Here is a 24,353-nt window from a genome sequence, read left to right as displayed (position 1 = left end):
CCCCATTCAGCAGCAGGCCCACGCTTTCCCTAATCATCCTTTTACCATGTAGTTACAGAAGCCCTTCTTGTTGTCTTTGACATCTTTTATCAGATTCAGCTACAGGTAAACTTTGGCTTCTTAACTGCACATCTGCAGGCACAGGCTGTCTCTTAAATTACCTGTCCCTGCTTCCACCTTTTGTATATTACCCTTTTATATTTGAGTTTTGCCAGGAGCTCTTTGTTCATCTATGCAGGCTCCTGGCATTTTTGCATGACTTCCTGCTCATTGGGATGGACTGCTCTTGAGTTTGGAGGAGGTGATCCTTGAATATTAACCAACTTTCTTGAGCCCCTCTTCCCTTCAGGGATGTTACCATAGACCAAACATTACAATATCGTCATCAGACTTCTTATGGAAACATTGCTGTACTGTTCTATGTTGATAATCTTTGGAGGCTGCTTGTGGAGTATGAACAGTTCTTGTGTCTAACCAATGCTGCAATGTGGGCAGAAAAATAAAAACAGTCATTAGTGTAATGCAATATAGGCTCAAGGATGTCAGGTGTCTCCAAAACAGCATGTGACAAGTATCACCTTAACAATGGTAAGAACAAATTCTAATCTAAACTATAAAAATTCTGAAAAACTCTCCATATTAACAATCAGCATTCAACAAACAATTCCTCAAGTCCTTGGCTTTTTTTTTTCTTCTTCTTCTTCTTTAAACAGAGTATTATGAACAACTTGTAAGCTTTTAGGTTTAATGGTAACAGGTCCTTAGATTCAAACTGGTGACCAACGATTATGGCTTTGATTGAGAAAACAGAGTATATTCACTATTAGACAATTCAAACATTTGGTGTTTGTTTTATTTTTCTTTTTCAGATTGTTCATTATCAATGTTTGACAGGAATACAGAATATTAATTAATAGGCAACATGGGATAATACAAACATTTGCTTATTGAATGGAAATCTTTTCTCCAGGATATATTGATACATACATGGAAGAATGCTGATGATATAGAATAAACTAATCTATGTCTATGACTGATTGGGGCATATCTCTTAGGAAGAAATATAAAACAAAGCATTTGCTCCCCTACTGCAGTTCTTAATTAGCAAACAAAAAATAGCTGGAATCTCATCAAATTGTTTTTTTGTATTTCAAACTGTGACTATCAAAACAATAACAATTTTATCAAGAGAAGGATAAGTAAAAAAAAATGAAGTGAAAAAAATACTAGAATTAAGAGGATCCAATATAGTTCTAATCCTACATGTAGAGATATTATATGTTCTATTAATAAGCTGTTATTTGAATCCAAATCATCAGAGTATGCAGTTTTCTGCAGTTTTTTTAGTTGTTGCAGAGCAGTGCTTGCACAGAGACAGGGACTTTCCTCATGTTTCTCATGATGCCCTGAGGGTGAAAAAATCTAGGATAGCTGACCCAAACCGTCCAAAGGGATATTCTGTACCACATGATGTCACATTTAACAATAAAAGCTGGGGTAAAGAAGGATGAAGGTGAAGATGTTTGGAGTGATGGCTTCCCAAGAAGCCATTGTGTGTGATGAGCCCTGCTTTCCTGGAAGTGGCTGAACACCTGTCTGATGATTGGAATTAGTGAATGAATTCCTTGTTTTGCTTTGCTTGTGTGTGGCTTTTTTTTAAACTAGTAAACTATCCTCATCTCAACATGTGAGTTCTCACACTTTTACCTTTCTGATTCTCCTCCCTATCCTACCCAGGGAGAGTGAATGGATAGCTGTGTGGTGTTAAGTTGCCTGCTGGGTTAAACCACAACAACAAGGTTGGAAGGCGTCTCTGGATATGATTCAGTCCAACCTCCCTGCTTAAGCAGGGTCACTAAGAACAGGTTGTCCAGGATCACATATAAATGGGCTTTAAGTATTTCCAAGAATTGAGATTTTACCTCTCTGTGTATCAGTGTTTGACCACTCTCACAGTAAATATACGTATATATATATTTTTTATATTCAGCTGGAATTTCCTGCTTCTGTATCTTGTGGGCTTTGCTTTTAGTGTAGGACTTTAGTTAAGAGCTTCTTGCTCATCCATGCAGGCCTTCTGTCATCTTTGTTTGATTTCCTGTGCATGGGAATGGACCATTCAGGAGCTTGCAGCAGGTGATACTGAAAATCCACCTGATCTCCTAGACCCCTCTTCTATCAATAGCCATATCCCATATGATTCTTCAAAGGAGATCTCTAAACTGGCCAAAGTCTGCTTTCCTGAAGTTCAAGGTTATGATGTCGATATCTATCTTGTTCCCTTCTCTCACAATCATGAGCCTGGCATTGTCACTGCAGCCAAACCTGACCTCATCCTTCACATCCCCAAAAAGTGCTTCCTTGGTTGGAAATATCAGGTCCAGCAAAGCACCTCTCCTTGTAGGTTACTCAATTGCCTGTACTAAGAATTTATCATCATCAGCTTTGATCTAAGTGGAAATCTGAAAAATAAACCTACAATCACATTTTGAGAGTGCAAGCTGCATCAAGTTAACTCCATTCTCCTTCCATTCCACAGCAAATTAGTGTCCTGGTTTTAGCTAGGATAGAGTTAATTTTCCTCCTAGTAGCTGGAAGGGTGCTATGTTTTGGATTAGGATGAGAAGAGTGCTGATAACATGCTGATGTTTTAATTGTTGCAGAGCAGTGCTTACACCAGGCCAAGGACTTTTCAGCTTCTCGCTCTGTCCTGCAAGCAGGCAGGCTGGGGGGTGCAGCAGGAGCTGGGAGGGGACAGACCCAGGACAGCTGACCCAAACTGGCCAAAGGGGTATTCCATGCCATCTGATGTCATGCTAAACAATATATAGGGGTGGCTAGCCAGGGTGGGAGGGCCGGCTGCTCAGGGATAGGCTGGACGTCGGTCAGCGGGCAGCAGGTGGTGAGCAATTGTAGTGTGCATCGCTTGTTTTGTACATATTATTATTATTATTATATTTTCTATCCAAATAAACTGTCTCTATCTCAACCCACAGGCTTCAGTTTTCTCGTTTCTCTCCCCCATCCCAGAGAGGGAGGGGGAAGGGTGAGCGAACGGCTGTGTGGTGTTTAGCTGCCGGCCGGGTTAAAACCACAACAATTAGTCAAATTTTCAAGTGTCTCTCTCTCTGAAAGGGCACCACATCTTTAGTAAGGATAAAATTGCCTACTTGGAGACAGCACCTCCATATTTGAATTTTATGATTGTTAGATGTTTTTATCCTTCTGGGCGTTTGTGTTGTTGTTGCTGTTTCTGTTTTAGCCTGAAGTTGCTAAACATGCAACATGTTGCTATTATTTTTCTTTAATATAACATAGCAAAAAGTCTATGACCTTGTAACAGATTAGGCTGAAGTGTATGTTTATCTTGATAGACTAAGTTCAGGTTCAACAATGTGTCAAGAATGTCAACAATGTGTCCTCATGGCAGGACAGTTTTTTCAGCTTAAAATTTTATGTTGTCAAAATATAAGAATTTGATTACTTCCAAAAACAAACAAACTAACTGGACAAACAACAAACAAAACTAACAACAACAAAACCAAACATGCCCAACACCCACAAACAAATAAAACAAAACCAAAAAAAAAAACCCACCACATATTCTATGTATGAATTGCAATTCTTTTAGTCACACCTCCCTACCTTTCAGATAAAAATGTTCAGACATCTGGAGCCACCAAAGGGGGAAAAATAAAACTAATCTAGGAAATTAAGTCAATAAGTACCCAAACCTCCACTCCATTGAACTAATAGCAGAACCCTGAGAGATAATAGAAAAGATTATTTTAAAAATGTCCAGTGTTGCATTGTCATCAATCACTTTTCTACTGTAGTTACAGTTCAAGGCATTATTGTACTTCAGTGAGAATTCAGATGGATGATAATAGATAATTACAGTGTTTGTAAGTAACATTATTATACACAGTGACACTACCTTCTTCTCGTCACACTCTGCACACACATTGCTTTAGGCAACAGATATCAGCAGAACAGATAATGGAGAAGGGAAAAGCATTGCACACGATAAACACACGTCTGCACAGATATTTTTTTGCTAAGATGGAAGAAGAAAAGAGGTCACTTTCAAATTATCATCCTCTTACACTAGCTTTCCTTCCTCCCAAAACAGAACAGAATAGTAAAGAGAAGATAAAAAAAAAAAGCTGTCTTCTCACAGAAACAAAAATAAATTTTGACTTTGAATGATTTTGTTTGTACACATAAGCAAGGCTGTTTGCAAATTTAAATTTGTTTTTCAGGCTGGATCTAGGACTTCCTAGTTTCTCTATATAGCTGGTGAGGAATAAGGGTACATCCAGTTCTCCTTGTGAGATCTCTAAGCTCAAAGAAACTTATGTACTTGAAACTTCTCTGGGACAGGACAGCTGTTCTTTCTTCTTACTTTTAGGTCTTCTGTAATTGAATGCAGATCTCACCAAAACCACTTCTATCTAGTTGGACACTACAACAAATAGTTTTCTAGTCATGTTCTTCAAAAAAATGGTTAGAAATAAGGATGTGATTTATCTGCAATAGATACCTATAGGCATCTTCCAAGTACTTGCCTTCTCATAGAAGATCTCTTTATATCAATCATAGTGACACTGCCATTTTGAAGTAATCCCCTTCAGTTAGCATACTAAAAGGGGTACCCACACTACTTGATATTTGCTGATACACTGTCTTCAGGGTACTTTTAGAAAAGATGCCTGTCAGGGCAGTAAGCAATACATATACTGACTCAAAAGCAGAATGAATAAGGAAGAAGTACTTGACTTACCCACAGGCTTCTGTATATTACCTTGTTTGGGAAATCTTTATTTGTCTCTAGTACGTTGTCCCTAAGCAACTTGCCACATGAAAAGAAAAAAAAAAAGGAAGAAGAAGGAAAACAGATATGATCCATCTAGTGCAGAATACTTTTAATGAAAGTATTGTGCCTCTAAACGAGTGCTATCCATTATCTACTTTTTAAAACGGATGAAAAATCATGTTGCTCTCACCCAATATGTGACAAACAAAAAGCACAATAAAAATGGCATTGAAATATATGAGCTCTTTGACAGTAGTATTAGTCACGTCATATAGCCTGACCTTTCTGCTGGCAGGGACATTCAGTAAGGTGTTATAAGAGGGCAAGCATTTTCAGCAGTAGGAAAATTCATTACATCAGTCATTCACTAAACAAGCATCATTCTCTCTCCTGACTGACAATTTTTCTTCACCCTACATTATCTTCAGTGTTCATATTTGCTCCAAAATGTTAAAGAATATTCCAAAGAGTTTCTACAATGCCAAAGGAATTGAGATGAATACAAATTCTAATTATACCACCATGGCCACTGGTGGGCAAATCACCATGGGTTTCTACTTACTGGACAGTGTTTGCAAGAACAGACCAAAATAAGTTGAGATTTAAAAGCTCTGTCACTCAGGTAATAACTTTAGGAGACACTGGATGGATTTAAGAAACATATTTCATGAACACAAACCTCTTACTATTGCTAAGATGACTGAAATAGCTGCAGTTTGTTGTTGAGCAAATTTACCTCCAGATAAGATTTCCTAAACTGATTTAATGGGTTTGTTGCTTCAAAGAATCCATGGTCTAGTCAAGCCAAGGTGATCTACAAAAGAGGAAAAAAAAAAGTAGTATGGAAATGTTCAATTCTCCTTGCATTTTTAATAGTGAATAAATGCATCTTCAAACTCTCATGACAGATGTTAGAGGTCCACTTTTTATTTGCACTTGTGTGCATGTGAATTTGTAAGAGAGAAGGAGAAAGCAGAGGTGTGGGGGAGTATCCTGCTATAGAAATTACAGAAACCATATTCTCCATGATCAGAGGTCATGGCTGAAGACAAGAATCTCCTTCCCCATTTTATGATTCTATCATAATCTATCATCAGGGTTACTATAGTCAGTAGATTTTTATTTTTCATTTTTTTCCACAACATGCAGAAAACTGAACTGTGCAGGGCTTAAATTCTTTCCACCTTGTTCTCAAAATATCTCTTGAAATGTCAAGACTAACTCCAGTTTATTTGTTATTAGACTAGAGTCCCAGCTCATTTCACTATTTAACCTTGGTGTGGTCTACTAACCATGTATCATAATGGTGCTCCTTTAGGAAACAAAGTAGAACAGAAAGAGTATTAGCCCAAGAATCAAGAATTCTCTCCTGATTGTATTAAGCGTAGACGAAGAGAAGAAAGTCCCACACAGCGCTGGTATTTCAAAGAGCTGATTTTTCAAGAATAAAGAAAGTCACTAGTGAAATTAACTGGAAAGTATACATAAATTTGAACAGAAAACAGTGTTTTAACATTTTTGTTTAAAAGAAAGAGGGTAACTGTGAGTAAAAGCCCAGTCTGAGGAAGAAATTAAAAAAAAAAAAAACACCATTTTTAACAAACAGACGCACACACACAAAAAAGGAAGTAATTGGAAACAAAGAGAACAGGTATTTCCAAACTCAGGAAAGTTATGGGGAAGGAAAAAATATCTGGGAAATGAAGAAAATCAATGACTGACAGAATTAATACTATATAAAGGAGTATATGGATTAGGAACAAAATTTTCTTGAAATAACTCCAGAGAAATGGGTATTAAAATTGTTAATAATGATACAGAATAAAGGTTTTCAATAAATTGTCCTGTTTGTGTCACATGATTACTACCTTTTCCAAATCACAGAAGAGACATTAAGCACTATAGAGGGCATCTGCTTTCAAATAGCAGGCTTTCACAACTTAAACCTTAGGATTTCTGTACACTAATTCATTTGAGTATTAAACTCACTGGAGTCAGTTTTTAGTGCATTAAATATGGCAATGAAATTCTAGAACAACTGAAGGATACAGAAGTTGCAAGCATAGATTTATGGAAAGTAAAAGGAGACAGCAAAGAAATAGAAGATAAGGGTTTAGAGGGAATATATTTTCAGCTCTGTTCCCAACCATAGCACCACTTGCGATGGCCCACGCCCCATATCAAGTGAGCTGATCCAGCCATATCATAGTGATATTCAGGGTTGAGTTGCCTTTCCTGAATATTGTACCAGTATTCAGAAAGAATATAAATAAAGGAAAAACTAAATTAGCTTGACAGTTGAGTTACGCATAGTCACCTATTTAAAGTACTGTTTCTCTGACAGATGAAAATCAACTCCTTTGCAAAAAATAGGTCTTGTCAAAAAAGACTAATTATCTTCCTAGAAGATATTAACAGGGCCTTAGTTGTGCAGTAGGTATTTTCAACATCAGTCATGGTATTCTGTTACAGTATGTTTCCTAGGTAGCAAATTTCTGCATGAACTTAAATATTGTTAGTTGTAATAACTAGCTGGATGTGCAGGTGGGTAGAATAGTCCATAAATTAATACTCCATAAAACTCAAATAACTTTCTGCGTGAACAAGTTGATTAATGAAAATCATAATGACAGAGATCTACCAGGACACAAACATCACTTAAAAAGCAAATCTCCAATCAGCAAATTTTAAGATTGCTCAAGCCATGTAATGTTCTTTAGTTTTTCCAGAGGTTCAGCGATAAAGTTACTTACTTAAGTGGAAAAACAATTGATTTAAACATGTTCATTGTTAACATTTTTACATACGAGAGGTAATTTTTTTTTTTTTTTTTTTTTTACATATGATAGGTACCATTTCGCTTAAGATACATGTGAGTCTGATATACAACACAGAGTTAGACTCAAAGAATTTATAACCTTTCTATAGAATAGGAGATGACCTCTCAAGGTAGTTATGCAGCAAAAAGAGTCGTGGTCAATATGTATATATTTGCTCTGTGTACTCAAACATTGGTGTCTCTCTATCAATCTATAGCACATGTCTTTCTTGCACACAGCCAGAGTACAACAACATAAGTGAAACAAAGGGGTGGTTATAATGTCAGGCGGCAAAAGCAGGAGAGAGATATGCTTCGGATTTTTTTTTTTTATTACATGAAAGACCCAAGTGAACCAGTTAAGCTCGTGTGTGTCTCCAGTGCAATACAGACTTTTTTGCTTTGAAGAAATTTATCACTACTCCTAGCAGGTGGTTAAAATTATTCTGTGGGAGATATCACTATATGATATTACAATTTTTAACATCATTATCAGGTTTAATTTTTTACTTCATTATGATTTTTTCCCCTTTTTCTTCCCCTTTGTCTTATCGCTTTTTATTTATTTATTTTTGCATCACTGGACCTGTATACACTATGGATTCTGCTGTACATTTCTGTTAGAATCATCTCATACAGTAATCACAGATGTGGGATTAATTTTGAGAAATGTTGAATCTTTTGAGAAAGACTGAAAAACCACCTTAGTAAAAGGACTTGAGTGCAAGACAGGGAGGACTTCCCCAAAGAAGAGATAATAATACCAAGCACTGTTTAAAGCTATTTCTTTAAATTCTCATGCTTACATCTTTTACCTAACTACCAAACGACAAAAAACAGTGACATGTGACATTTTTAAGCCAAAAATTTACATTTAGCTTAAAAAAGTCATAAAGAATGATCTTAAAGTCATGCCTGTGGCCTAAAGTCTAAGCAACTGATCTCAAAACTATTACCTTCCAGCAGCAGTGGAATTCCAGGTGCTCCGAGGTAAGGATAGCATCTAATTCTGTAGCATTAATCCACACATTCTTTATACTATACAGATCACACAGGGCTGTCAGGACTGCAGTGCAGCTACAGGAGACCAGATTTATGCCATGCTAAGTTGTAAACAGAGTGTATGAACTTTCATATATCTCTTTGAATGCCCACCTGTGCACTGTTTTTGGCTGCAGATAAGTCCCTTTACAAAAGAAATAAATGTTCCGGGTGGTATTTCCATCACTTAAATCAACAGTGCTACAATGTAAGTCAGAAAAGTTGCATTAACTTTTGTTGGGTTGTTCAGAAGTTCATCGTTCTAAACTGGAAAGACTTAAATAGCTGAAAATACCATGCACCAGATCTCAAAGGCCAGCAAAGAATCAGAAATCCCAGTCAGACAGCTGTGAGATCCTAAAAGGGTGATTTTGTTTAATCAAACTCCTTTCCCATCTGCATTTCAAACTCTGATGGATTTCTCTACAGGTTTTGGACCAGATAAAGCCATTAGTTGGCATAAGCTGATCTGCGCTGCTTACAGGCATATGTATATATACACAGGTATGAAAATTAACTACTTAGAAATTTGTCTCAAAAAAAAAAAAAAGAGAAAAAATATTTTTCTTCAAAAGGTACTGTGAATTGTGGTCTTAATGATCAGAAATAACTATTACATTTCTAATATACTTCGAAATATTTTGTTACTATTAGAACCATAAGATAAAATGCATTAACACAAAAGATAGTAAAACCAAAAATATGATACATGCTACTAGCAGTATTATTTACTGATTAGTTATTACATTCTTTTCCTAATAAAATTCCACACTGCCTTTTTGTTGTTGTGAGAACAAGAGAAGTATGAATACAGAAGTGCTCTATTTCCTTACACATCCCATTCTTACCATAACTATTAATAATTACAGCAACTTGGGTCTGTGACACTGTACCAAATAAAATCCACAGAACACTGTGTAGAATATTTCTAGAAATAGAGATAAATTTCTTTAAAAATTCAAATGTGTGCTGGGGCTTAAAGTTAGGTAGCATTCAAAAATTAATTTCTACATGCAAGTCTGGTACATGCATATAATTTTTAGAAACTATAGAGTACGCAAGAAGAAATCCTGGAAAAGGAGTTGACCTTAGAGGTCAAAGTTATTCCAATGAACATGAGAACAATGTATTACAGATTATATTACTTATTATTCTTACCTCTCTGTACATGATCATATAAACATTGTAGGAACTGTAATGGCCTAAAGTGAAAAAAAAAAACCAAGGATCTTCATTTATTAATAGACTTGCTGGAAAATATGATGAATCCCAGGCTGAGGTTTCCACCTCCTTCAGCAGCCATACCAGCTCTCATTACCCTAATCAAGACCTTCAGACATTTGAAACAGCTCTTAAATTCATGCCTTCTTGTACTTAGTGCCTTTACAAGAATCTAAGACAAAACCAGAAAAATTTTGAACATTATGACACTTCCCAGAGTACCATAACATTTTTAAACCAGATCCTACCAATATAACTACAGAACAGTTGGTTTAAAATCGTTTGAAGTAATACAATGAACATCCAAGCATCAAAATCTACAAATACTTATTCCATGGTGCTATCTCTGAGATCCTGCAGTCAGCATCAAGGTTCATGTATGAGCAGAATCTTCCAACATTAATATATACAGTAAGAAGAAATGCAGAAAAAAAAAATCAATTTAGTGGTAAAAAGCATATTCAGAAACTGTTCAGGTTAGCCAAATAATATTAACCATTTGAGAATATAGAAAAAAAAAAAAGTATTTTTTCAGAGAGTGAAAACTGATTTTCCCTTTAAAATAATGTTGTGAATGAAAAAAAAAAAAATATATATATATATATATATGTGATTGCCATATTGTTTTGTGTGAAACAAAAATGAAGGACATGAGGATAACAGAAGTATAAATGAAATTTTGAAAATATTTCTACAGATGTTTTAACTGAGTATTGGTTAGGAAGAATTAAAAGTTTAAGATGCTTACTGGCAAGCAATGAAAATGATTAGATAAATAACAATCCAACTGAAAAAAAAAAAAAAAAAAGCCCTGTTTGAAGACATTACCATATTACCATAATTCATTATGACGCATAATTATTCATTTCCATTTCAACCTTTAACCTATTGCAGCTTTCTTTGTAAAGGCTACTCAAATTCTATTCAGATCTTTAGTTATCTCAGTAACTTGTATTTGACTTAAAAAATCTCTCTCAGAAGAATAATCCATCTCTGTTCTTGAAGAATTTAAGGGAATTAAGAATTCACTGGGTCAGATTATTACACTGATTAATAAATTTTGCATTTTTCACTTCTCACCTAAAGAAAACACTGGCTACTGTTTGGCCAGTGCCAATATAGTACCACATAGAGTTAAAATTGTGAAGTTGGTATACACATCAGCCACTGTTTCTTAGTGATATCTATGCAATGAAACAAAGACATCTGTTGGAGTTCAGTTCAAAGAGAAGAAAGTTAAGTCCATGTGAAAAGAACAAAAAGCTATTTAGAAAAAGAAAGCACAGTTCTATGCCCTGTACAAATCTTTGGTAAATTAATTCTTGCACAAGACCCTCCCCTCAACAAACGAACACTATTTTATCCAATTATCCAGTATTACAAAAACTTGGTCTTTGAAATTTACACAAGTAAAGCAGTCAGGTTACTTTGGTACAGATATCGAAGGAAAAAAAAATATTATTTGGTTTTCATACTAGCAGCTTGACATTCAAAGGATAAGTACTGTTAGCAAGCTGCCATTAGTAGTCCCACTGTTAACACTAAATCACAGCTATCAACCCAGGAACATAACAAAGTATACTACTTAGGATGAAATGTCACAAAAATTTCACACAGACTTCTGCACCAAGATTTGTGTTACTCAGATTCTATTTTTAGTATAGAACAATTCTTTGCCTTTCCCTGAAGAAAGTAACTTCATCTCCATGAGATGAATAAACTGGAGGACTCTATGGACCATGGAAAAAAGAAAAAAAAAAAAAAAAGGAGTAAAGAAAAGAAGTGAAGAGTAGAACTCTTAAAAAAGTTTGTGTCATGGGTTAACCTTGGCCAGCTGTGAGACACCCGCCCAGCTGCTCTTTCAGTTCCTCTCCTAAATCGGACAGGGAGAAAATAAATGAAAAACATTGTGGGTCAAGACGACAGAGATTTGCTGATCAGTTCCTCTCATGGACAAAACAGACTCAAATTGAGGAAGATTAATTTATTGTCTAATAAAAATTGAGTAGGATAGTGAAAAATGAGAAGAAAAGTAAAGCCACCTTCCTCCATTCCCCCTCCTTCCCAGGCTCAACTTCACTCCCAGTTCTTTTACCTCATTCCCCTCAATGCGTGGTGCAGGTGAACAGGAAATGGAGGTTGCAGTCAGTCCATAATACTCTCTGTTGCTCTTTCATCCTCACTCTCTTCTCCTGCTCCAACGTGAGGTCCTGCACACAGGATACCATCCTTCCCAAACTGATCTTACATGGACTTCATGGTCAATGTGGCTTCTGCAGTTCTTCCAAAACTGCTCCAATATGGGTCTATGCCACAAGGTCCATCCATCAGGAGTGGACTGTTCCAGCACAAATTCCCCATGGGTGGCAGCTCCCACCAGACCTCCTGCTCCACCATGGGCTCCTCTGTGGGCTGCAGCATGGAAATCTACTCCACTGCAGTACCCATGGGCTTCAGGGGGACACCCTGATCCACCAGGGTCCTCTCTGCACGCCACAGGGGAACTTCTGCTCCAGCGCCTGCAACATCTCCTGCCCTCCACCTTCACTGACCTTGGTGTCTACAAGGTTGTTTCTCTCACATTTTTCTCACTTCTCTCTCTCACAGCTGCTGCACAGAGCTTTTTTACCCCTTTTTTAAACGTTATCACTGACAGGCTCAGATGTGTGTTGTGGTGGGTCCATTTTAGAGCCACCTGAAACTGGTTGCACCTGGTCTGTTCTTACAGACGCCAGTACTGCAGGCCCCCTGCTAGCAAAACCCTGCCATGTAAACCCAGTACATTTACTCAAGTATAATTTATTGCAAGTATCCGGATAGATGTTTGTGGGGTTCTGAAAAGCCCTGAAAAGCCATGTATTCGCTTGTCTTCTATCAAAGTTTGAAACTACCTGATATCTGCAGGTATTTTTACACTTGGAAAAGGAAAATCCAGTTAAAGACAATGAATTTTAATTAGAGCATTGGCTATTTAAAAAGTCAAGTTTAAATAAAGTGCAAAATATATTTTTATTAGTTACAGATGTTAGTTACAGAAAATTAATATTTAAGGAATTTTCATAAGAGGTGTAGTTTGTGATTTGGATATTAGGTGTTTAACTATTCAGATGTTTGATTTTTCTTTAAAATGCAAGTAATATTAAGTATATATGTTCCTTTCCCCTGTACTTCCATTTCTCTTCATGTAACTCTTAGATATGTATAGGGGGATCAGTAAGTAAATGAAAGTTTCCAATTAAAAAAAAAAATCTGATCAGTCTTAAAATGACTCTTTTAGAACCCAGCAAATTCAATGGAGCAGCCTCACAGCAGTGTTTCACATATTTGTCATACAGAATATCCTGATACATTTCTTTACTACACCTATATTGACTGAAGTTGCACTGTCTGTCTATAATCTTGCTTGTCTGTAGTACAAGGATCTAACATGCAAGGGCCAGATGTACCATGAACATGGTACATGTTCTCCATAGTTCCTAGTAAAACACTTTGTTTTTTAATGCTTCCATCTTCCAATGTCCACCACCTTGCCTGTTATGACTCCTGCAGAATGAAACTAGGAAATTCATATAACCATTTTTTGCCAGTTTCCAGCAATTATTATTGTCATTGTCCAATAATTAGACTCAGTATTAACTTGGTATTGTCTCTAAATTGCTGTCTCGGAAAGGCTTTTCTACTGCATTACAGATTTTTGTCATATCCTGACAAAAAAAACTTCTACCATTTCTTTACTTTCAGCTTAGCAGTTCTGTAAAACAATGTATTTTCTTATCAATACGCTTAGTCAGTCAGGTCAATCTAACCCCAGGAAGCCCTCAAATTTATCAGGTTTGAAACTGTATGATCATCAGCATTCTTAATGCACTTTTTAATTTAAGATAGAGTAGGTAAGACACAAGTAATACATTTGGTATTACTTTCTGTTAATCGAAGCACAATTATGGTGTACAACACAAAAGAGAAAGCCATAAAAAAACAGCTGGTGCTTAAAAACAACAATGATAAACACGAAGAACATTTATTCATATTCTTAATAGGCAGCTGAAAGTGTATGACTTTAAATCCCCTGAAAACAAAAGTAAAAAAAAAAAAAAGAAAAGATAACAGTTTGTGCTCTGATGCTTATACTTCTTGTTTACACAAGTCTGTCTGAAAGTGAATAAAATGAAACTTGAGAGTGGTAATATAGCAATATTTTTCCATTAAAAGCAAGGACTCCAGGCCTCTTTCCTTATATCAGATAATTTGTCAAGAACAGTATATAACAGTAACACAATTAGTACTCGAGACTGATCTCAGTGAGACTCACAGTTTTTACAATGACAAAAAAAAACAACACGACATTCTCAAATGTTTCATCTATGTTTCATTTTCACTGTTCTGCAGGGAAAACATTTTGACCTTTCCTTTGTGCACTTAATTCTATAGTTAGTCCAGGTACAGTGTGGACTTCTGCAGCATCGCTCAGATTTTCATTCTGCCATCACATATAGCATGTTTTGTTCTCATATTTTCTCAAATGAAAAACGTGCAAAATGTCTCTATTGCATTTAAACAATTCTGTAACTACTTTTTCTTAACACTGGTGAAGGATAAAAGCTACAGCATCAGACACAACAAGGGTCAGATCAAGATAGCCAGAAGGGCCTCTTGAATCTACATCACTGACTTTATTCTCCCAGTCATAATTTCAGGATCACCAAAGGCCATGTCTAAACAATTTCACTGTCCAAGACTGGAGTTGCATAACTAAATTTGGACAAGGTTCAGTAGATAAGCTTAAGGGTCCCTTATCCACTTTCACTAATACGAAGGGATGAACTACATACTAACTACCTGTTTTGAATATCCTCTGGGAAAATAAGAAAGAAAAACAAAAAACGAACAATCAAAAAAAAAAACACCCTACCACCACCACCAAAAAGCTCTCATTTTTTTTTAGACAAATCTCAGCACTAAGTCCTTTGTTAGTACCCCACCATCTCTACCTATAACACACAAAGCACTAAATCCAGTAGATAGTTTCAGAGCTTGCCTAACAATCATGATTCTCTACAAAGTGTGATGACAGCTACTACTTTCTCTTCAATTTAGAAAAAAAGTAGGTGGTGACACAACTCTAATGTCAATCATGCTTCAGACCAATTAGTAACAACTTAGTTATTCATGCTGTTAGCATGAATTAAATTTAATTTTAGTACAAAATTTAATAATTGGTTTTGTAAGTTTCAATACTAGTGAACAGTGAATAACACTTTCAATAACAGTGCAGTTTTTCCCGCAACTACATTTTTTCTTTTTTCTTTCTTTTTTTTTTTCTTTTCCTTCATAATATTAAGAAAAGATGAAACTGTGAAGACAAAGCAAAGCAAAATCTTTTACCCAGTGAGCTCAACTCTTTGGGTGCTGTTTCACTTTTATAATAAAGTATGTGTACACTACTCTTCACAAATGGGAATGCCTTGACCCAAAAGATATCAGCATTTTTGCAGAATTAACATACAGCACCTAATCTGGCACATCTGGCCCTTGCACTACATCCAAGAGAGGTTATATACAGTCAGTGACACAGTGCAACTTAAGGAATACAAAGCAGTATTATGTGTGTAAAGCAATACAACACCCAGCAGCTATTTTGTAGTATCATCACAGTACTCTTTTCAAAAGAGACCTTTACCATACAATGTCCTGCTGTATGCTAACTCTAAAACTCTCTTCTTCCTGTAATACTAAACCCATTCCTGTAGCAAATGTGGATGTGCTGAAAATGTTTACATGAAACTGGAGGTACAGTTGGACAGAATATTAGACAGATTTTCCCTAACATGCTGAAAACTGTACACAGGGCAAAGCACAATAAGTTACCGTGAGCCATATGCCCAGCAGATCTCTGTACACACTGAGACCCTCCTATCACCCAGGGAAAGATTGAGTATTTCAGTATGCTCACTAACTTTAAAGCAGAAGTGATGACACTGACTCTTTACAAATGATGAATAAGAAACTGAAGAAGTTTTTACATATGTCCTGAAAAGGGACATACATAAGTCCTGTAGGAAGAAATGCAGTGTCTGAGAAATTCTGCCTTCTGTTTGCATAAATAGAAAACAAAAAGGGCATTAGAGGTGCAGACGTGGCATCAAAATTTGATTGACAGATCCTCAGATTCAGTCATTAATTAATTCAATTGAATATATAAACTTTTTATTTATGGTCTAGATACATGTGAAAAAAATAATGAAAGTCTGTCTTAAACTCAACATAGCTTACTACATTATGCACAATATTTTACAAAGCATGAAAAAAACTTAGCAGCCTTCAAAATAAATTTAATGGCATAACACTGAATAAGAGAAATAAAATACAGACAGTATACAATTTTAATTATCTTCTCTGGATGCATTTTAAACAGTTACATCTGATCAATTTAAGTAATAAAATAGTCACTTATTCTAAACTAGAGACTTAAACTGACATAACCTTTAATAAGACAGTTTGTATTTCTTTTGTCTATATATGCATAAAGCAGACAACTTGTCTGAACTGAAAGAAACCCAAAGCTTAGATGTCTTCTAAGACTTGTTTAACTGTATATCAATCTTAACAACTATTTTTGAAAAAATATTGTAGCAAACCCTAGTATTAGTTTCTGTTAAACATTAGTGTGTCAAGAACAAAGATTTTTTTGTCAAATTATTTTAGTGTAGGAGACTTGGCAAAGCTTACATGTGAAAACGTTTTTTTTTTTTTTTCAGCTTGATGATAGAACTTCTGTCAATCTAGACAACGAGGATAGAATTTCTTGTCATGCAACAGAAAATAGCTTTGAGATCAGAACATTCAAAAGCCATGCAGAAGACATTTGTTTAAGGTCTGTTCAGATTCTGGGCTGGATAATGCATTTCTCACCATAGGGGTGTTCTTTTTAGACAAACAGTTACTGCAGATCAGAGGTCTGTCAAACCTGTTGCAATCTATGCTGTAACTATGCACTGGATAATAGTATTTAATGTAGGTTTTACTAGCTGAACTGAGTGCCCTTACCAAAGTATACGGAGTACTCACTTGTCCAAAAAAATCCACATTATTTATATATAAAAAAACACTCAAAGGTACTCTCATACATATCAAACTATCCAATAGCTTCCTTGTCTGTATGTTCTCTAGGGCTCATGAGAACAAATTCAAGTTTATATCAAACAAAACAGGAATAAGAAATTTGAAATTCAGACACATCTTCTACATCCCAAAGGAATACCTCAGATCAGACTATTTGCTTGTTCAAAGTCTCTCTCCTTTCTTTGAAAAAGAGTTCAGTTTACCTCCATTCAGATGAAGAGCAGTTTTGTATTCTCCAAATGTTTCTCAATGCTTAGGGCAACCCTTCTGCTGCCCTTCTTCTTCTGGGGAACATGAACAACATGAAGAACAAAGTACCATGTCTTTCCTCCTACTTTTCATTACTCATATCGGTCAGCTTACTCGTATTGATTAGTGGTTTTTTTTTAGTAATATTTATTTGTTTGTTTGTTTCTTAGTTTTATTTTCCAGAGGGAATTCACCTCTGGAGCAATTCTTACCTAGAATTTGCTGTTAAACTAAACTGCCCTGTGCTTCTCATTTATGCTCTGTAATTCTGAGAATGATGGGAATGCTGAAGTTCTGAGCAAGAGTAAACTTTTTTTTTTTTGGCATTTAGTACTATCCACTGATATACATCTTCACATTCCCATTTTTATTTATTGTAAACCTTTCTGATAGCCCTTTTGAGAGAAACTATTTCTGTTTTCTTCAACTGGAACAAGTTAACAGTGTTAAAAAAATTCTTTTTAATAGAACAACTCATGAGTTACATAAGCATAGGAAGATAATCAAGTCTCTAAAATAAGCATTACTACCAAAAAGGAATTATGTATTGGTTTCTGATGTTAACATGTAAGTGTCTTGCAGCACTCTAAAGTATGATCAATTCATTCTGTTATAGTCTAGTATTGCCATAAATTACAATTTGAATTTTCTAACTTTATTGATTATAGCTAACCAGAGAATTTTAAATGGTCTTTGTTCTTCAACAGAAGGATGCCTAAGCTGATGAGTTCTTTAAAAACAGTCTAAATAAAAATTAGTCTTTCCAGATAAAAACTACTAAAATAGAATCTACAGAGTATATATCCTGTCATATGCTTTGTTTATTACATATTTTTATCATTACCATCAATGACGGTAACATTAGATTATTTCTGCAAGTCCCAAAGCTTGAATTTTGAGTTTTTAGCCAATATTTTTTTTTCAAAAGAATAGGCATTCTCAGATTTTTACTCAACATTCATGACAAATCTCAGAAGTCTGCCTTTCATGCAGCCAAATCTTTCTGAATCTAAATACAGACAAATTATTTCATGATTCTTAGTGTTTAATTTAGTGGGAAACTAACTTTGCAATCTGCAAGCAAGGCAAGTTGGGTTTTAACGGCCTGTGCTGCATTCCAATTCAGACAGCTAACTTGAACTTCAGGCTAATGTGTCAAAAACTGGATGTGCTGCAAATCTAGTAAAAGCTGATTATGGTATTCCTTTGAAGACATAGAAATTACTTAAATCTGGTAAAATCAACAGATGAAGCCATATAAACAATAAGGGTAGTTCATGTTTTTTCCCCCAACAAGTTCAAAGAGATAATCTCAGTGCAGATTGATTCTCTACTTTGAATTCTTTCCCCAGATCACCATCTTAAGTAGCAAAAGTTATTCTTCCCAGTTGCCCTCTGCTTGTCTTGTTTGTCCAGCTTTTCTCACAGTGTATTTCAACACTCCCTAAGAGAAGCTGCACACTCTTCATTTGGTGTCATCATTGTGCACACACATTTTGCATACATAGTCCATTACAATATCAGATTTTACAATTACAGCTTTTTCACAGCTAAAAGACCCTTCTTATTTCTCTCTAGTCTGTTGATGCTTTTTTGAGGGTGTGTGCAACCCATCACATATGTTACTTGTCAGAGCAAAGTGAGAATGATTCAGACATGATTTCACCTGGTAAAATCATTGTAATTATTGCTATTGAAAGCCATGAACGAGTATTTCCATTAGTAAACAGTCTCTGAAATGTGATTTTATGTCACAGAGTCACTTAGCTGTTAGAAATTAAGAAGGAACATAATGACTTGTTTCATGCTTTTAGGCATTTTTCACTAGAAATAATGGACTTTGGAGATCCTTTTCTTCTGTCTGTACCCAGCCTACTTTGGGTGGAACCTGGTTTAAACCACAGTTTAAGATTGTGCAAGTCTGATTTATATGACCATTAATTATTATTACAATTTGGCTTCTTGGCAAAAACCATTTGCTATGATATCTTGCAGAACATGAATTAAAATGGTGAGGAAAAACAGCATCTTACGTTTTCATTCAAGTTAAATGTACATTTTGTTTTATTTTTATATTTTGGTAACATTTTCAATAAAAAATGTTTAAAAAAGTCAATGCACTTATAATATTTACAGCGAATAATGACAAATAATGGAATTCAAGATGCTTGCGATGTCTCCAATAGGATTTTGTGGAGTTTTCTTTCCCTTTAGTTACTGTTATAAGTACCTTTATGTAAAAAATATCGTACACTTAGAAAAGACTTTCCAGTGACAGCCTTCCAAAATTGTAAGGTTACAAACTACTTTACCATTTGACCTCTTTGAATGAAATACCATCAAAAATTACCGTACCATATCTAGTCATTAAGTGGCAATCAAGATAATAATGGTGCACTGTTGCAGGAACTGAATGGTTATTGTGTTGCTGGCCAGTTTAGGAGCAATCTGTGGCCAATTTCTGTAGAGGCAGAGGTTTGAAAATTTAAACTCTCCTGGTTAAATAGAGTTGGTGTTGTGAGTCTCTGTGAAGGCTGAGCAAAATAAAATCTGCTGATTTGCCAGTTATTCCAAAAGATTGTACTCCTGTTGTGAGAACACATCTCATCTTCATAGATGATTGACCTTCTCATAGGCTCCTGGTGTGAGGAGTGAATGTGGCCATTGAGAGTAGATTGCCAGTGTAACTAAGCAATAGATACAGTAGCCAAGCTTTCACAATTATGGGCAATGATGTTGAATTTTGTAGTCTATTTTAAAATTACACACACTGTTTAAAAAAGGAAAAACAAACCAAACAAACCAAACATAAAGCCTGATTACCTGGTTTCCTAACTAACTTCTGCTATAGTAGATTTCAAATAGCCCTTCTTAGCTGAAACTTTTTATGGAAAAAATACATTTCAGGCAAAATCCATATTAAACCATTGCATTAATGATTTTGTTCTAGTTTGGTTTGTTTGTTTGGTTGGTTTGGGGTATTTTGTATGAAATATGTACAGTTGGCCAGTTCTTTCTCTTTATGGTAGTGATAAAAAACCTTACATTTAATAATTTTTATTGCTGCTAAACCTCAAAAATAAGTACAAAATTTGACTAAAACCAATATTATTTAATGCATTTCTTCCATGATACCTTTGTTATAGACCATAGATACCATAGTTTTGTTTCTGGGCAACCTGAGTGTTGCTGGTCATACAGAATGTAGGAATGACCCTCCAGCTCCTTCCTTGGCAAAGTGAATGATTGTCATGGTTTCCACTTCTGAAATGTTCTTGTGTGGAAAATTGTATTCTCAATTATGTGTATAAGAACTTTTAATTCTTGCAAAATGCTGGTACCTTCAGGAGAATGAATGAATCTGGCAAACTATGCATATTTTGCAAAATTATAAAGTACAATTATGTTTGTGACAACAAAGTACTTATTTTTTTTTTAATTCCTATATCTTTATTTTGTTTGCAACAGAAAGATACATCTAAAAGTATAATTCCTGAGCTAAAATAAGAAATAGGATCTACCTGTAAAAATAAGACAGAAGACAAAACAAAAGTTTTTAAAATATAAGAAATACTACAACTTTATTAAGTAATGAACACAATACTTCTTGTATGATTTATATGTATCCCACATTAATGCAAAGTGTTAACTGATTTCCATGGAAGGAAGGCACACTTAACTTCTTAAGGAATGAATCCACAGATCTCAATCTACTTTTAACACTTCTGGTAAGAGACTTAAAATCAGATTATTCAGGCTCAGGTTTTGCAGGATATAAAAAACTCTGAAATGGACAAAACAGGTTCCTGTGAATGCAAGAGATAGATACTACTGAGGGTCAGCCTGAAAGAAAAGCTGTAGTGACAGTCTTTCACACCAAACCCTGGTCTTGAAGAACTGAGTCAGAGCATGGGTATAACAGAAGAATGAGAGAATATATTGGAGAAGATACAGAACAGATGAGAAACACACATTCCACCCCAGCCTGTGATGACATCTCATACTATTTAACACAGATAGATAGTATGAGAGGTATGTTACTTTAAAAATGTCTTAAAAATTAGATTATTTTATTATTTATTTAGATTATTTTATTATTTATTATTTATTAGATTATTTTATTTGTGCCTTCAGTTTTTATCATAGCACTCTGTGGAGATCACAAAGACAAAATTTCATATAGTGGCACCTTTACATACTTGCTATGGGGAACTCGCAGATGTAGTATTTGTTCTAATGAAGCCACCAAGTATTATGATTTGCCTGGTGATTTTGACTTGGCCTTCAGTTTGTCTTCAAGTTCTTCCAGAAGAGCAGCAGAAAATTTTTCTTTTTTCTTCTCACTGAGCTTCTTGTCTAAGAGCAACTGCAGACTTTCATACCTGCTTTGGTCTAACTGCATATTTTCTTTAAAAGTCATTGAAACAGTCAGGAAGTCATAACAGTTTGTGCCAGGATCTTTGACTATGTAAACCATGTAACATATATCTGAAACCTCTTCTGTTGAGGGAGGAAATTTTGACAAGCAGAATGGTTTCATAAAAGTAAATTGTTATTTAGCTGACTTTGCTCATCTCATTCCATTATGGATATTTATTTCATGGCCTTTCCTGTTTTCCAGCCATGTGTGTGCTCTCTATTCAATTGCTATTTAGTTATTCCCCACTCCTTGGCTTTTAGAATATGTCCAGTTTAAGGTTGTTCCTTATTTTCTGGTTTATTACTAAGTCACCACTAAAAACATAATGCAATTTCTCACCGTTTCAGATTCTTTTTACATTCAAATCTCTCTTTATACTGGTAACATAGCTATGCTTGTTTCTCATGCATGTGATATCTAAATGCTTGAGAAGAATTAAAAATACTGCTTGTGTACCACTTTGGCTATGAGCTGTACAAAGGAATTGAAATAGCTCCCAGGTGTAGAAAGTTTTAAAGTAATGTCGTGATTCTTAAGCTCAGAATTGAAAAGAAATTGTAAGAAAGCTGTAGGGAAGATCTAACCTTTTTTATCATTTTGTCAGGTATAGTGAAATTTTATTCATTTTATCAATTTTAACTATAGATATCAGCACTTATCACTTTCTATATTCAGTTGCCAAGCTTTATTCACAACCTGTTTGCCAGACCTGCCCTCTCTAGGAGCACTGGTGAGTTTGGGCACCTGTTTTCTGAAATAAGTTATCTGTGGTTTAAATAAAATGTGTTAAAATCTTTGGTGATCTTATTTCTATCCATAGATCTTATGGATATTTTTCATTGCTTTATTATTGCTTAATTCTTCCTGATTCAGAGTTGTATTTTGTGCTCTTATCAGGTGTCATGACTCATTCTGAAGTTTGTGATATCAAATTCCATACATGTAACATAATTTTATAGTTAACAAACTGTGAGAGAACTAAATTATTTGCAGGATTATTGATAAATTACTTTTATGTTTCTGTCTCTTCTTCTGGTCTATTAAAACTAGGAAAATAACCATCATTTTCAGAAAGAAAAATCTGAGAGAAAAAAAACTACCAAGTATCTTTGATGTATTTTGATAGTTTGCCTTACATTTTCAGGTGTAATATATTGTTTATTGTTGTGCAAATCCTAAGCTACAAAACTTCAAATTTTGTCATTAATTGTCCTGAATCAGGTTAAACTATTTCTTACTATAAATCAACAGGGTGACACTGACACCATTGATTTTCAGGCCCCATTTACTCCAGTTAAGTTAACAGAACAGGTCTGGTCTTTCCAGATCCAGCAGTAGAATTCTGAGCTTTGATAATTAGAATCAGTATAATGACATCTATTAAAGGGCAAGATTACAGCTAAGTAATTTTCTCTTTCAACCATATTATTGAATTCTTTTGAGTTTGGGCAACACTGTCATTAAACATGCAGATATGTTACCACAGTGCTACTTTTTCTTTAAAATTGAGGTTGAGGGATAACTGAAAAAAAATTTAAAGTTTTATTACTGCATCTGTCAATTTCAGAAGTGAAAATTTCAAAAGTGTTCAAAAGAAATGTCAAAATCTTCTGAACCTAAATAGAAGAGTTACAATTTTATCAAAGTAGACTGAATTCAGTATTTCTTTATAATAGTCTATTTTCTTCTTTTAATTCGTAGTTAATCATTGTCATTCCTTACATATGTATCTCAGTGCTGGGAGTTCCTTTCTTTAATTAATTCAATGCATCTACCTTTAGTTATTTCTCTCATGAAGCCAAGGACTGTGTTAATGGCTCTTAGAGAGCAATGTGTCAGTTTTTAAAGTCCATTAACATTCTATGACTTTCTGCATACTAACACTCATTATTACGTTATTTCTCCTGATCTTGAAATCCAATTTAAATTCCAATCATGAATATTCAGTAATGGAACATGTTTTTTAATTGCTCTATTTTTCTACATTCAGCAGAGAACTGAGATAAGAAGTTGCAAGTTATATTTTCAGGTCTCTTTCACACATTTTCAATGACGAATGATCAACATGGGACAAATTTGGTGGTTATGACACGCAAAGCTTTCAGCAAAAAAAAAAAAAAGGTTCTTATAGAATTTCTTATTATTTCAGATATATTGCTACTGACATCTTCCTACAATTATTTCTTTAACATCTTTCCCTGTTCCAAAAGCTATGGGTAGGAAGTCCAACAGATCTTCCAAAATTATTCCCTTATGTCATATTTTGTCTCCGGTCCATAGAGAATAAATGTCATCTTTCTTTGCAAGCTTTCTGGAAGAATGCCACTTTTATTCTCATCATGTCAAAACTGCAATTGCATATCACAAGCTTTATCATGCAAAGGGCAGAAACAAACTCTAAATTAGCTTCAGATCCTTGTTTCAAGGTCTAGCTGATGATGGCTTTGATAAGCTTCAGCCTGTGTAACGGTACATGATCTGGCCATGAAACAACTCTCTCCTAGGTTTTGACCAGAAAGAAAAGCAAGGAATGTGATCCAGATAAGAGCTGAAGTGTGACAAAACAGGTCCTCCAGTCTGTTTTAACTGATGACCAGAATGACAGAGCGCACACAACATTTTCTTGCAGGTCAGTTTAGATGCAGCTAAAGAGGTATATTTACTGG

General features: G+C 35.1%; 1 long non-coding RNA gene across 1 annotated transcript; it reads right to left on the bottom strand.

Annotated features, from left to right (window-relative positions):
* Nucleotides 1-4,397: 4,397 nt before the first annotated feature.
* LOC308193778 lies at nucleotides 4,398-12,559 on the bottom strand. Its single transcript, XR_013949911.1, has 3 exons — nucleotides 11,992-12,559; nucleotides 5,553-5,630; nucleotides 4,398-4,852 (listed from the first exon to the last, which is right to left on the bottom strand). It is a non-coding gene; the product is annotated as an uncharacterized lncRNA (long non-coding RNA).
* Nucleotides 12,560-24,353: the final 11,794 nt, after the last annotated feature.

Source organism: Anser brachyrhynchus (assembly GCF_964034855.1).
Source record: "Anser brachyrhynchus genome assembly, chromosome: 4".
Taxonomy (NCBI): Eukaryota; Metazoa; Chordata; class Aves; order Anseriformes; family Anatidae; genus Anser; species Anser brachyrhynchus.
This window is presented reverse-complemented; position numbering and strand designations above follow the sequence as displayed.